Below are 9361 nucleotides of genomic sequence, written 5' to 3' on the forward strand. Positions count from 1 at the left end.
TCAGAGAACAAAGAAAAGTTTGTTTTCGCCCAGGCTCGAACTGGGGACCTTCCGCGTGTTAGGCGAACGTGACAACCACTACACAATGGAACCAACATGGTAAGATTCGGTTAATCGCCGTCCAGTGGTTTGTCGGTTGCCTAAAAAACCTGGTTGTTTTCCAACACAAAATAGAACTAGTGGACACTCGCATGTCTGGAAAGAATCATTTGAAACATCAGGCAAGCGATAATTTTGTTACAAATTGTGACATTGCAAATCACAGAGAATTTGATAGAGTTCCCAATGTCTCTGTGGCGCAGTGGATTACCGCGCTGGACTTCTAATCCAGAGGTTCCGGGTTCGAGTCCCGGGAGGGATGAACTTTTTTTTGTCACGTCATAAAACTATGTTTTTGAAGTAAAAAACAAATTTGATTTTTCTTGAAGGTTGTAAAATCTAAACCAAGGAATTGAGTATAGCTATTGAAATATAATGCAGATGCTTTAAATCTCAGAAAACAGAGAAAAGTTTGTTTCCGCCCAGGCTCCAACTGGGGACCTTTCGCGTGTTAGGCGAACGTGATAACCACTACACTACGGAAACCACATGGAAAGGTTCGCTTAATCGCCATCCAGTAGTTTGGTGGTTGCCTTAAGTAATCTGGTTTTTTTCCAACTCCATTTGTCACAAATTGTGACATTGCGAGTCACAGAGAATTTGATAGAGTTCCCAATGTCTCTGTGGCGCAGTGGATTACCGCGCTGGACTTCTAATCCAGAGGTTCCGGGTTCGAGTCCCGGCAGGGATGCACTTTTCATTGTCATGTCATTAAACGATCTTTTTGAAGTAAAAAACAAATTTGATTTTTCTTGAAGGTTGCAAAATCTAAACCAAGAAAATGAGTCTAGCTATTGAAATAAAATGCAGATACTTTAAATCTCAGAAAACAGAGAAAAGTTTGTTTCCGCCCAGACTCGAACTGTGGACCTTTCGCGTGTTAGGCGAGCGTGATAACCACTGCACTACGGAAACCACATGGTAAGATTCGGTTAATCGCCGTCCAGTAGTTTGACGGTTGCCTAAAAAACCCGGTTGTTTTCCAAAACAAAATAGAACTAGTGGACACCGACATGTCTGGAAAAAATCATTTGAAACGTCGGGCAAGCGATAATTTTGTCACAAATTGTGACATTGGAAGTCACAGAGAATTTGATAGAGTTCCCAACGTCTCGGTGGCGCAATGGATTAGCGCGCTGGACTTCTAATCCAGAGGTTCCGGGTTCGAGTCCCGGCGAGGATGTACTTTTTATTGTCACATCATGAAACTATTTTTTTGAAGTAAAAAACAAATTTGATTTTTCTGTAAGGTTGTAAAAGCTAAATCAAGAAAACGAGTCTAGGAATTTAAATATAATACAGATACTTCAAACTCAGAGAACAAAGAAAAGTTTGTTTCCGCCCAGGCTCGAACTGGGGACCTTTCGCGTGTTTGGCGAACGTGATAACCACTACACTACGGAAACCACATGGAAAGGTTCGCTTAATCGCCGTCCAGTAGTTTGGTGGTTGCCTTAAGAAATCTGGTTGTTTTCCAACTCAATTTGTCACAAATTGTGACATTGGAAGTCACAGAGAATTTGATAGAGTTCCCAATGTCTCTGTGGCGCAATGGATTAGCGCGCTGGACTTCTAATCCAGAGGTTCCGGGTTCGAGTCCCGGCAGGGATGTACTTTTCATTGTCATGTCATTAAACGATCTTTTTGAAGTAAAAAACAAATTTGATTTTTCTTGATGGTTGTAAAATCTAAACCAAGAAAATGAGTCTAGCAAATTGAAATATAATGCAGAAATTTTAAATCTCAGAGAACAAAGAAAAGTTTGTTTTCGCCCAGGATCGAACTGGGGACCTTTCGCGTGTTAGGTGAACGTGATAACCACTACACTACTGAAACCACATGGAAAGATTCGGATAATCGTCGTCAAGTAGTTTGGTGGTTGCCTTAACAAATCTGGTTGTTTTCTAACTCAATATAGAACTAGTGGACATCGACATGTCTGGAAAGAATCATTTGAAACGTCGGGCAAGCGATAATTTTGTCACAAATTGTGACATTGCAAGTCACTGAGAATTTGATAGAGTTCCCAATGTCTCTGTGGCGCAATGGATTAGCGCGCTGGACTTCTAATCCAGAGGTTCCGGGTTCGAGTCCCGGCAGGGATGTACTTTTCATTGTCATGTCATTAAACGATCTTTTTGAAGTAAAAAACAAATTTGATTTTTCTTGATGGTTGTAAAATCTAAACCAAGAAAATGAGTCTAGCTATTGAAATATAATGCAGATACTTTAAATCTCAGAAAACAGAGAAAAGTTTGTTTCCGCCCAGACTCGAACTGTGGACCTTTCGCGTGTTAGGCGAGCGTGATAACCACTGCACTACGGAAACCACATGGTAAGATTCGGTTAATCGCCGTCCAGTAGTTTGACGGTTGCCTAAAAAACCCGGTTGTTTTCCAACACAAAATAGAACTAGTGGACACCGACATGTCTGGAAAAAATCATTTGAAACGTCGGGCAAGCGATAATTTTGTCACAAATTGTGACATTGGAAGTCACAGAGAATTTGATAGAGTTCCCAACGTCTCGGTGGCGCAATGGATTAGCGCGCTGGACTTCTAATCCAGAGGTTCCGGGTTCGAGTCCCGGCGAGGATGTACTTTTTATTGTCACATCATGAAACTATTTTTTTGAAGTAAAAAACAAATTTGATTTTTCTGTAAGGTTGTAAAAGCTAAATCAAGAAAACGAGTCTAGGAATTTAAATATAATACAGATACTTCAAACTCAGAGAACAAAGAAAAGTTTGTTTCCGCCCAGGCTCGAACTGGGGACCTTTCGCGTGTTAGGCGAACGTGATAACCACTACACTACGGAAACCACATGGAAAGGTTCGCTTAATCGCCGTCCAGTAGTTTGGTGGTTGCCTTAAGAAATCTGGTTGTTTTCCAACTCAATTTGTCACAAATTGTGACATTGGAAGTCACAGAGAATTTGATAGAGTTCCCAATGTCTCTGTGGCGCAATGGATTAGCGCGCTGGACTTCTAATCCAGAGGTTCCGCGTTCGAGTCCCGGCAGGGTTGTACTTTTCATTGTCATGTCATCAAGCGACCTTTTTGAAGTAAAAAACAAATTTGATTTTTCTGGAAGGTTGTAAAATCGAACCAAGAAAATGAGTCTAACTATTGAAATATAATGCAGAAATTTTAAACCTCAGAGAACAAAGAAAAGTTTGTTTCCGCCCAGGATCGAACTGGGGACCTTTCGCGTGTTAGGTGAACGTGATAACCACTACACTACTGAAACCACATGGAAAGATTCGGATAATCGTCGTCAAGTAGTTTGGTGGTTGCCTTAACAAATCTGGTTGTTTTCTAACTCAATATAGAACTAGTGGACATCGACATGTCTGGAAAGAATCATTTGAAACGTCGGGCAAGCGATAATTTTGTCACAAATTGTGACATTGCAAGTCACTGAGAATTTGATAGAGTTCCCAATGTCTCTGTGGCGCAATGGATTAGCGCGCTGGACTTCTAATCCAGAGGTTCCGGGTTCGAGTCCCGGCAGGGATGTACTTTTCATTGTCATGTCATTAAACGATCTTTTTGAAGTAAAAAACAAATTTGATTTTTCTTGATGGTTGTAAAATCTAAACCAAGAAAATGAGTCTAGCAAATTGAAATATAATGCAGAAATTTTAAATCTCAGAGAACAAAGAAAAGTTTGTTTTCGCCCAGGCTCGAACTGGGGACCTTCCGCGTGTTAGGCGAACGTGACAACCACTACACAATGGAACCAACATGGTAAGATTCGGTTAATCGCCGTCCAGTGGTTTGTCGGTTGCCTAAAAAACCTGGTTGTTTTCCAACACAAAATAGAACTAGTGGACACTCGCATGTCTGGAAAGAATCATTTGAAACATCAGGCAAGCGATAATTTTGTTACAAATTGTGACATTGCAAATCACAGAGAATTTGATAGAGTTCCCAATGTCTCTGTGGCGCAGTGGATTACCGCGCTGGACTTCTAATCCAGAGGTTCCGGGTTCGAGTCCCGGGAGGGATGAACTTTTTTTTGTCACGTCATAAAACTATGTTTTTGAAGTAAAAAACAAATTTGATTTTTCTTGAAGGTTGTAAAATCTAAACCAAGGAATTGAGTATAGCTATTGAAATATAATGCAGATGCTTTAAATCTCAGAAAACAGAGAAAAGTTTGTTTCCGCCCAGGCTCCAACTGGGGACCTTTCGCGTGTTAGGCGAACGTGATAACCACTACACTACGGAAACCACATGGAAAGGTTCGCTTAATCGCCATCCAGTAGTTTGGTGGTTGCCTTAAGTAATCTGGTTTTTTTCCAACTCCATTTGTCACAAATTGTGACATTGCGAGTCACAGAGAATTTGATAGAGTTCCCAATGTCTCTGTGGCGCAGTGGATTACCGCGCTGGACTTCTAATCCAGAGGTTCCGGGTTCGAGTCCCGGCAGGGATGCACTTTTCATTGTCATGTCATTAAACGATCTTTTTGAAGTAAAAAACAAATTTGATTTTTCTTGAAGGTTGCAAAATCTAAACCAAGAAAATGAGTCTAGCTATTGAAATAAAATGCAGATACTTTAAATCTCAGAAAACAGAGAAAAGTTTGTTTCCGCCCAGACTCGAACTGTGGACCTTTCGCGTGTTAGGCGAGCGTGATAACCACTGCACTACGGAAACCACATGGTAAGATTCGGTTAATCGCCGTCCAGTAGTTTGACGGTTGCCTAAAAAACCCGGTTGTTTTCCAAAACAAAATAGAACTAGTGGACACCGACATGTCTGGAAAAAATCATTTGAAACGTCGGGCAAGCGATAATTTTGTCACAAATTGTGACATTGGAAGTCACAGAGAATTTGATAGAGTTCCCAACGTCTCGGTGGCGCAATGGATTAGCGCGCTGGACTTCTAATCCAGAGGTTCCGGGTTCGAGTCCCGGCGAGGATGTACTTTTTATTGTCACATCATGAAACTATTTTTTTGAAGTAAAAAACAAATTTGATTTTTCTGTAAGGTTGTAAAAGCTAAATCAAGAAAACGAGTCTAGGAATTTAAATATAATACAGATACTTCAAACTCAGAGAACAAAGAAAAGTTTGTTTCCGCCCAGGCTCGAACTGGGGACCTTTCGCGTGTTTGGCGAACGTGATAACCACTACACTACGGAAACCACATGGAAAGGTTCGCTTAATCGCCGTCCAGTAGTTTGGTGGTTGCCTTAAGAAATCTGGTTGTTTTCCAACTCAATTTGTCACAAATTGTGACATTGGAAGTCACAGAGAATTTGATAGAGTTCCCAATGTCTCTGTGGCGCAATGGATTAGCGCGCTGGACTTCTAATCCAGAGGTTCCGGGTTCGAGTCCCGGCAGGGATGTACTTTTCATTGTCATGTCATTAAACGATCTTTTTGAAGTAAAAAACAAATTTGATTTTTCTTGATGGTTGTAAAATCTAAACCAAGAAAATGAGTCTAGCAAATTGAAATATAATGCAGAAATTTTAAATCTCAGAGAACAAAGAAAAGTTTGTTTTCGCCCAGGATCGAACTGGGGACCTTTCGCGTGTTAGGTGAACGTGATAACCACTACACTACTGAAACCACATGGAAAGATTCGGATAATCGTCGTCAAGTAGTTTGGTGGTTGCCTTAACAAATCTGGTTGTTTTCTAACTCAATATAGAACTAGTGGACATCGACATGTCTGGAAAGAATCATTTGAAACGTCGGGCAAGCGATAATTTTGTCACAAATTGTGACATTGCAAGTCACTGAGAATTTGATAGAGTTCCCAATGTCTCTGTGGCGCAATGGATTAGCGCGCTGGACTTCTAATCCAGAGGTTCCGGGTTCGAGTCCCGGCAGGGATGTACTTTTCATTGTCATGTCATTAAACGATCTTTTTGAAGTAAAAAACAAATTTGATTTTTCTTGATGGTTGTAAAATCTAAACCAAGAAAATGAGTCTAGCAAATTGAAATATAATGCAGAAATTTTAAATCTCAGAGAACAAAGAAAAGTTTGTTTTCGCCCAGGCTCGAACTGGGGACCTTCCGCGTGTTAGGCGAACGTGACAACCACTACACAATGGAACCAACATGGTAAGATTCGGTTAATCGCCGTCCAGTGGTTTGTCGGTTGCCTAAAAAACCTGGTTGTTTTCCAACACAAAATAGAACTAGTGGACACTCGCATGTCTGGAAAGAATCATTTAAAACATCAGGCAAGCGATAATTTTGTTACAAATTGTGACATTGCAAATCACAGAGAATTTGATAGAGTTCCCAATGTCTCTGTGGCGCAGTGGATTACCGCGCTGGACTTCTAATCCAGAGGTTCCGGGTTCGAGTCCCGGGAGGGATGAACTTTTTTTTGTCACGTCATAAAACTATGTTTTTGAAGTAAAAAACAAATTTGATTTTTCTTGAAGGTTGTAAAATCTAAACCAAGGAATTGAGTGTAGCTATTGAAATATAATGCAGATGCTTTAAATCTCAGAAAACAGAGAAAAGTTTGTTTCCGCCCAGGCTCGAACTGGGGACCTTTCGCGTGTTAGGCGAACGTGATAACCACTACACTACGGAAACCACATGGAAAGGTTCGCTTAATCGCCATCCAGTAGTTTGGTGGTTGCCTTAAGTAATCTGGTTTTTTTCCAACTCCATTTGTCACAAATTGTGACATTGCGAGTCACAGAGAATTTGATAGAGTTCCCAATGTCTCTGTGGCGCAGTGGATTACCGCGCTGGACTTCTAATCCAGAGGTTCCGGGTTCGAGTCCCGGCAGGGATGCACTTTTCATTGTCATGTCATTAAACGATCTTTTTGAAGTAAAAAACAAATTTGATTTTTCTTGAAGGTTGCAAAATCTAAACCAAGAAAATGAGTCTAGCTATTGAAATATAATGCAGATACTTTAAATCTCAGAAAACAGAGAAAAGTTTGTTTCCGCCCAGACTCGAACTGTGGACCTTTCGCGTGTTAGGCGAGCGTGATAACCACTGCACTACGGAAACCACATGGTAAGATTCGGTTAATCGCCGTCCAGTAGTTTGACGGTTGCCTAAAAAACCCGGTTGTTTTCCAACACAAAATAGAACTAGTGGACACCGACATGTCTGGAAAAAATCATTTGAAACGTCGGGCAAGCGATAATTTTGTCACAAATTGTGACATTGGAAGTCACAGAGAATTTGATAGAGTTCCCAACGTCTCGGTGGCGCAATGGATTAGCGCGCTGGACTTCTAATCCAGAGGTTCCGGGTTCGAGTCCCGGCGAGGATGTACTTTTTATTGTCACATCATGAAACTATTTTTTTGAAGTAAAAAACAAATTTGATTTTTCTGTAAGGTTGTAAAAGCTAAATCAAGAAAACGAGTCTAGGAATTTAAATATAATACAGATACTTCAAACTCAGAGAACAAAGAAAAGTTTGTTTCCGCCCAGGCTCGAACTGGGGACCTTTCGCGTGTTAGGCGAACGTGATAACCACTACACTACGGAAACCACATGGAAAGGTTCGCTTAATCGCCGTCCAGTAGTTTGGTGGTTGCCTTAAGAAATCTGGTTGTTTTCCAACTCAATTTGTCACAAATTGTGACATTGGAAGTCACAGAGAATTTGATAGAGTTCCCAATGTCTCTGTGGCGCAATGGATTAGCGCGCTGGACTTCTAATCCAGAGGTTCCGCGTTCGAGTCCCGGCAGGGTTGTACTTTTCATTGTCATGTCATCAAGCGACCTTTTTGAAGTAAAAAACAAATTTGATTTTTCTGGAAGGTTGTAAAATCGAACCAAGAAAATGAGTCTAACTATTGAAATATAATGCAGAAATTTTAAACCTCAGAGAACAAAGAAAAGTTTGTTTCCGCCCAGGATCGAACTGGGGACCTTTCGCGTGTTAGGTGAACGTGATAACCACTACACTACTGAAACCACATGGAAAGATTCGGATAATCGTCGTCAAGTAGTTTGGTGGTTGCCTTAACAAATCTGGTTGTTTTCTAACTCAATATAGAACTAGTGGACATCGACATGTCTGGAAAGAATCATTTGAAACGTCGGGCAAGCGATAATTTTGTCACAAATTGTGACATTGCAAGTCACTGAGAATTTGATAGAGTTCCCAATGTCTCTGTGGCGCAATGGATTAGCGCGCTGGACTTCTAATCCAGAGGTTCCGGGTTCGAGTCCCGGCAGGGATGTACTTTTCATTGTCATGTCATTAAACGATCTTTTTGAAGTAAAAAACAAATTTGATTTTTCTTGATGGTTGTAAAATCTAAACCAAGAAAATGAGTCTAGCAAATTGAAATATAATGCAGAAATTTTAAATCTCAGAGAACAAAGAAAAGTTTGTTTTCGCCCAGGCTCGAACTGGGGACCTTCCGCGTGTTAGGCGAACGTGACAACCACTACACAATGGAACCAACATGGTAAGATTCGGTTAATCGCCGTCCAGTGGTTTGTCGGTTGCCTAAAAAACCTGGTTGTTTTCCAACACAAAATAGAACTAGTGGACACTCGCATGTCTGGAAAGAATCATTTGAAACATCAGGCAAGCGATAATTTTGTTACAAATTGTGACATTGCAAATCACAGAGAATTTGATAGAGTTCCCAATGTCTCTGTGGCGCAGTGGATTACCGCGCTGGACTTCTAATCCAGAGGTTCCGGGTTCGAGTCCCGGGAGGGATGAACTTTTTTTTGTCACGTCATAAAACTATGTTTTTGAAGTAAAAAACAAATTTGATTTTTCTTGAAGGTTGTAAAATCTAAACCAAGGAATTGAGTATAGCTATTGAAATATAATGCAGATGCTTTAAATCTCAGAAAACAGAGAAAAGTTTGTTTCCGCCCAGGCTCGAACTGGGGACCTTTCGCGTGTTAGGCGAACGTGATAACCACTACACTACGGAAACCACATGGAAAGGTTCGCTTAATCGCCATCCAGTAGTTTGGTGGTTGCCTTAAGTAATCTGGTTTTTTTCCAACTCCATTTGTCACAAATTGTGACATTGCGAGTCACAGAGAATTTGATAGAGTTCCCAATGTCTCTGTGGCGCAGTGGATTACCGCGCTGGACTTCTAATCCAGAGGTTCCGGGTTCGAGTCCCGGCAGGGATGCACTTTTCATTGTCATGTCATTAAACGATCTTTTTGAAGTAAAAAACAAATTTGATTTTTCTTGAAGGTTGCAAAATCTAAACCAAGAAAATGAGTCTAGCAAATTGAAATATAATGCAGAAATTTTAAATCTCAGAGAACAAAGAAAAGTTT

The 9361-nt window shown here is 40.7% G+C and overlaps 34 non-coding genes across 34 annotated transcripts; 20 read left to right on the forward strand and 14 right to left on the reverse strand.

The window, feature by feature from the left end:
* Positions 1 to 287: 287 nt before the first annotated feature.
* On the forward strand, positions 288 to 361 carry Trnar-ucu (transfer RNA arginine (anticodon UCU)). The gene has a single exon. It is a non-coding gene; the product is annotated as a tRNA-Arg (tRNA).
* A 151-nt stretch (positions 362 to 512) lies between these two features.
* Trnav-aac (transfer RNA valine (anticodon AAC)) lies at positions 513 to 585 on the reverse strand. The gene has a single exon. It is a non-coding gene; the product is annotated as a tRNA-Val (tRNA).
* Positions 586 to 716: 131 nt separating this feature from the next.
* Positions 717 to 790, forward strand: Trnar-ucu (transfer RNA arginine (anticodon UCU)). Its single transcript has one exon. It is a non-coding gene; the product is annotated as a tRNA-Arg (tRNA).
* A 151-nt stretch (positions 791 to 941) lies between these two features.
* On the reverse strand, positions 942 to 1014 carry Trnav-aac (transfer RNA valine (anticodon AAC)). Its single transcript has one exon. It is a non-coding gene; the product is annotated as a tRNA-Val (tRNA).
* Positions 1015 to 1208: 194 nt separating this feature from the next.
* Positions 1209 to 1282, forward strand: Trnar-ucu (transfer RNA arginine (anticodon UCU)). The gene has a single exon. It is a non-coding gene; the product is annotated as a tRNA-Arg (tRNA).
* Positions 1283 to 1432: 150 nt separating this feature from the next.
* Trnav-aac (transfer RNA valine (anticodon AAC)) lies at positions 1433 to 1505 on the reverse strand. The gene has a single exon. It is a non-coding gene; the product is annotated as a tRNA-Val (tRNA).
* A 131-nt stretch (positions 1506 to 1636) lies between these two features.
* Trnar-ucu (transfer RNA arginine (anticodon UCU)) lies at positions 1637 to 1710 on the forward strand. Its single transcript has one exon. It is a non-coding gene; the product is annotated as a tRNA-Arg (tRNA).
* Positions 1711 to 2130: 420 nt separating this feature from the next.
* Positions 2131 to 2204, forward strand: Trnar-ucu (transfer RNA arginine (anticodon UCU)). The gene has a single exon. It is a non-coding gene; the product is annotated as a tRNA-Arg (tRNA).
* A 151-nt stretch (positions 2205 to 2355) lies between these two features.
* Trnav-aac (transfer RNA valine (anticodon AAC)) lies at positions 2356 to 2428 on the reverse strand. The gene has a single exon. It is a non-coding gene; the product is annotated as a tRNA-Val (tRNA).
* A 194-nt stretch (positions 2429 to 2622) lies between these two features.
* Trnar-ucu (transfer RNA arginine (anticodon UCU)) lies at positions 2623 to 2696 on the forward strand. Its single transcript has one exon. It is a non-coding gene; the product is annotated as a tRNA-Arg (tRNA).
* Positions 2697 to 2846: 150 nt separating this feature from the next.
* Positions 2847 to 2919, reverse strand: Trnav-aac (transfer RNA valine (anticodon AAC)). The gene has a single exon. It is a non-coding gene; the product is annotated as a tRNA-Val (tRNA).
* Positions 2920 to 3050: 131 nt separating this feature from the next.
* On the forward strand, positions 3051 to 3128 carry Trnar-ucu (transfer RNA arginine (anticodon UCU)). Its single transcript has one exon. It is a non-coding gene; the product is annotated as a tRNA-Arg (tRNA).
* Positions 3129 to 3274: 146 nt separating this feature from the next.
* On the reverse strand, positions 3275 to 3347 carry Trnav-aac (transfer RNA valine (anticodon AAC)). The gene has a single exon. It is a non-coding gene; the product is annotated as a tRNA-Val (tRNA).
* Positions 3348 to 3542: 195 nt separating this feature from the next.
* On the forward strand, positions 3543 to 3616 carry Trnar-ucu (transfer RNA arginine (anticodon UCU)). The gene has a single exon. It is a non-coding gene; the product is annotated as a tRNA-Arg (tRNA).
* Positions 3617 to 4035: 419 nt separating this feature from the next.
* Positions 4036 to 4109, forward strand: Trnar-ucu (transfer RNA arginine (anticodon UCU)). The gene has a single exon. It is a non-coding gene; the product is annotated as a tRNA-Arg (tRNA).
* Positions 4110 to 4260: 151 nt separating this feature from the next.
* Positions 4261 to 4333, reverse strand: Trnav-aac (transfer RNA valine (anticodon AAC)). The gene has a single exon. It is a non-coding gene; the product is annotated as a tRNA-Val (tRNA).
* A 131-nt stretch (positions 4334 to 4464) lies between these two features.
* Trnar-ucu (transfer RNA arginine (anticodon UCU)) lies at positions 4465 to 4538 on the forward strand. Its single transcript has one exon. It is a non-coding gene; the product is annotated as a tRNA-Arg (tRNA).
* Positions 4539 to 4689: 151 nt separating this feature from the next.
* On the reverse strand, positions 4690 to 4762 carry Trnav-aac (transfer RNA valine (anticodon AAC)). The gene has a single exon. It is a non-coding gene; the product is annotated as a tRNA-Val (tRNA).
* Positions 4763 to 4956: 194 nt separating this feature from the next.
* On the forward strand, positions 4957 to 5030 carry Trnar-ucu (transfer RNA arginine (anticodon UCU)). Its single transcript has one exon. It is a non-coding gene; the product is annotated as a tRNA-Arg (tRNA).
* Positions 5031 to 5180: 150 nt separating this feature from the next.
* Positions 5181 to 5253, reverse strand: Trnav-aac (transfer RNA valine (anticodon AAC)). Its single transcript has one exon. It is a non-coding gene; the product is annotated as a tRNA-Val (tRNA).
* Positions 5254 to 5384: 131 nt separating this feature from the next.
* Trnar-ucu (transfer RNA arginine (anticodon UCU)) lies at positions 5385 to 5458 on the forward strand. Its single transcript has one exon. It is a non-coding gene; the product is annotated as a tRNA-Arg (tRNA).
* A 420-nt stretch (positions 5459 to 5878) lies between these two features.
* Positions 5879 to 5952, forward strand: Trnar-ucu (transfer RNA arginine (anticodon UCU)). The gene has a single exon. It is a non-coding gene; the product is annotated as a tRNA-Arg (tRNA).
* A 419-nt stretch (positions 5953 to 6371) lies between these two features.
* Trnar-ucu (transfer RNA arginine (anticodon UCU)) lies at positions 6372 to 6445 on the forward strand. The gene has a single exon. It is a non-coding gene; the product is annotated as a tRNA-Arg (tRNA).
* Positions 6446 to 6596: 151 nt separating this feature from the next.
* Trnav-aac (transfer RNA valine (anticodon AAC)) lies at positions 6597 to 6669 on the reverse strand. The gene has a single exon. It is a non-coding gene; the product is annotated as a tRNA-Val (tRNA).
* Positions 6670 to 6800: 131 nt separating this feature from the next.
* Positions 6801 to 6874, forward strand: Trnar-ucu (transfer RNA arginine (anticodon UCU)). Its single transcript has one exon. It is a non-coding gene; the product is annotated as a tRNA-Arg (tRNA).
* Positions 6875 to 7025: 151 nt separating this feature from the next.
* Positions 7026 to 7098, reverse strand: Trnav-aac (transfer RNA valine (anticodon AAC)). Its single transcript has one exon. It is a non-coding gene; the product is annotated as a tRNA-Val (tRNA).
* Positions 7099 to 7292: 194 nt separating this feature from the next.
* Positions 7293 to 7366, forward strand: Trnar-ucu (transfer RNA arginine (anticodon UCU)). Its single transcript has one exon. It is a non-coding gene; the product is annotated as a tRNA-Arg (tRNA).
* A 150-nt stretch (positions 7367 to 7516) lies between these two features.
* Positions 7517 to 7589, reverse strand: Trnav-aac (transfer RNA valine (anticodon AAC)). Its single transcript has one exon. It is a non-coding gene; the product is annotated as a tRNA-Val (tRNA).
* Positions 7590 to 7720: 131 nt separating this feature from the next.
* On the forward strand, positions 7721 to 7798 carry Trnar-ucu (transfer RNA arginine (anticodon UCU)). Its single transcript has one exon. It is a non-coding gene; the product is annotated as a tRNA-Arg (tRNA).
* A 146-nt stretch (positions 7799 to 7944) lies between these two features.
* On the reverse strand, positions 7945 to 8017 carry Trnav-aac (transfer RNA valine (anticodon AAC)). Its single transcript has one exon. It is a non-coding gene; the product is annotated as a tRNA-Val (tRNA).
* Positions 8018 to 8212: 195 nt separating this feature from the next.
* On the forward strand, positions 8213 to 8286 carry Trnar-ucu (transfer RNA arginine (anticodon UCU)). Its single transcript has one exon. It is a non-coding gene; the product is annotated as a tRNA-Arg (tRNA).
* Positions 8287 to 8705: 419 nt separating this feature from the next.
* Positions 8706 to 8779, forward strand: Trnar-ucu (transfer RNA arginine (anticodon UCU)). Its single transcript has one exon. It is a non-coding gene; the product is annotated as a tRNA-Arg (tRNA).
* Positions 8780 to 8930: 151 nt separating this feature from the next.
* Positions 8931 to 9003, reverse strand: Trnav-aac (transfer RNA valine (anticodon AAC)). The gene has a single exon. It is a non-coding gene; the product is annotated as a tRNA-Val (tRNA).
* A 131-nt stretch (positions 9004 to 9134) lies between these two features.
* Positions 9135 to 9208, forward strand: Trnar-ucu (transfer RNA arginine (anticodon UCU)). The gene has a single exon. It is a non-coding gene; the product is annotated as a tRNA-Arg (tRNA).
* Positions 9209 to 9361: the final 153 nt, after the last annotated feature.

Source organism: Phallusia mammillata, chromosome 6 (assembly GCF_965637545.1).
Source record: "Phallusia mammillata chromosome 6, kaPhaMamm4.hap1.1, whole genome shotgun sequence".
In the NCBI taxonomy this organism is placed as follows: Eukaryota; Metazoa; Chordata; class Ascidiacea; order Phlebobranchia; family Ascidiidae; genus Phallusia; species Phallusia mammillata.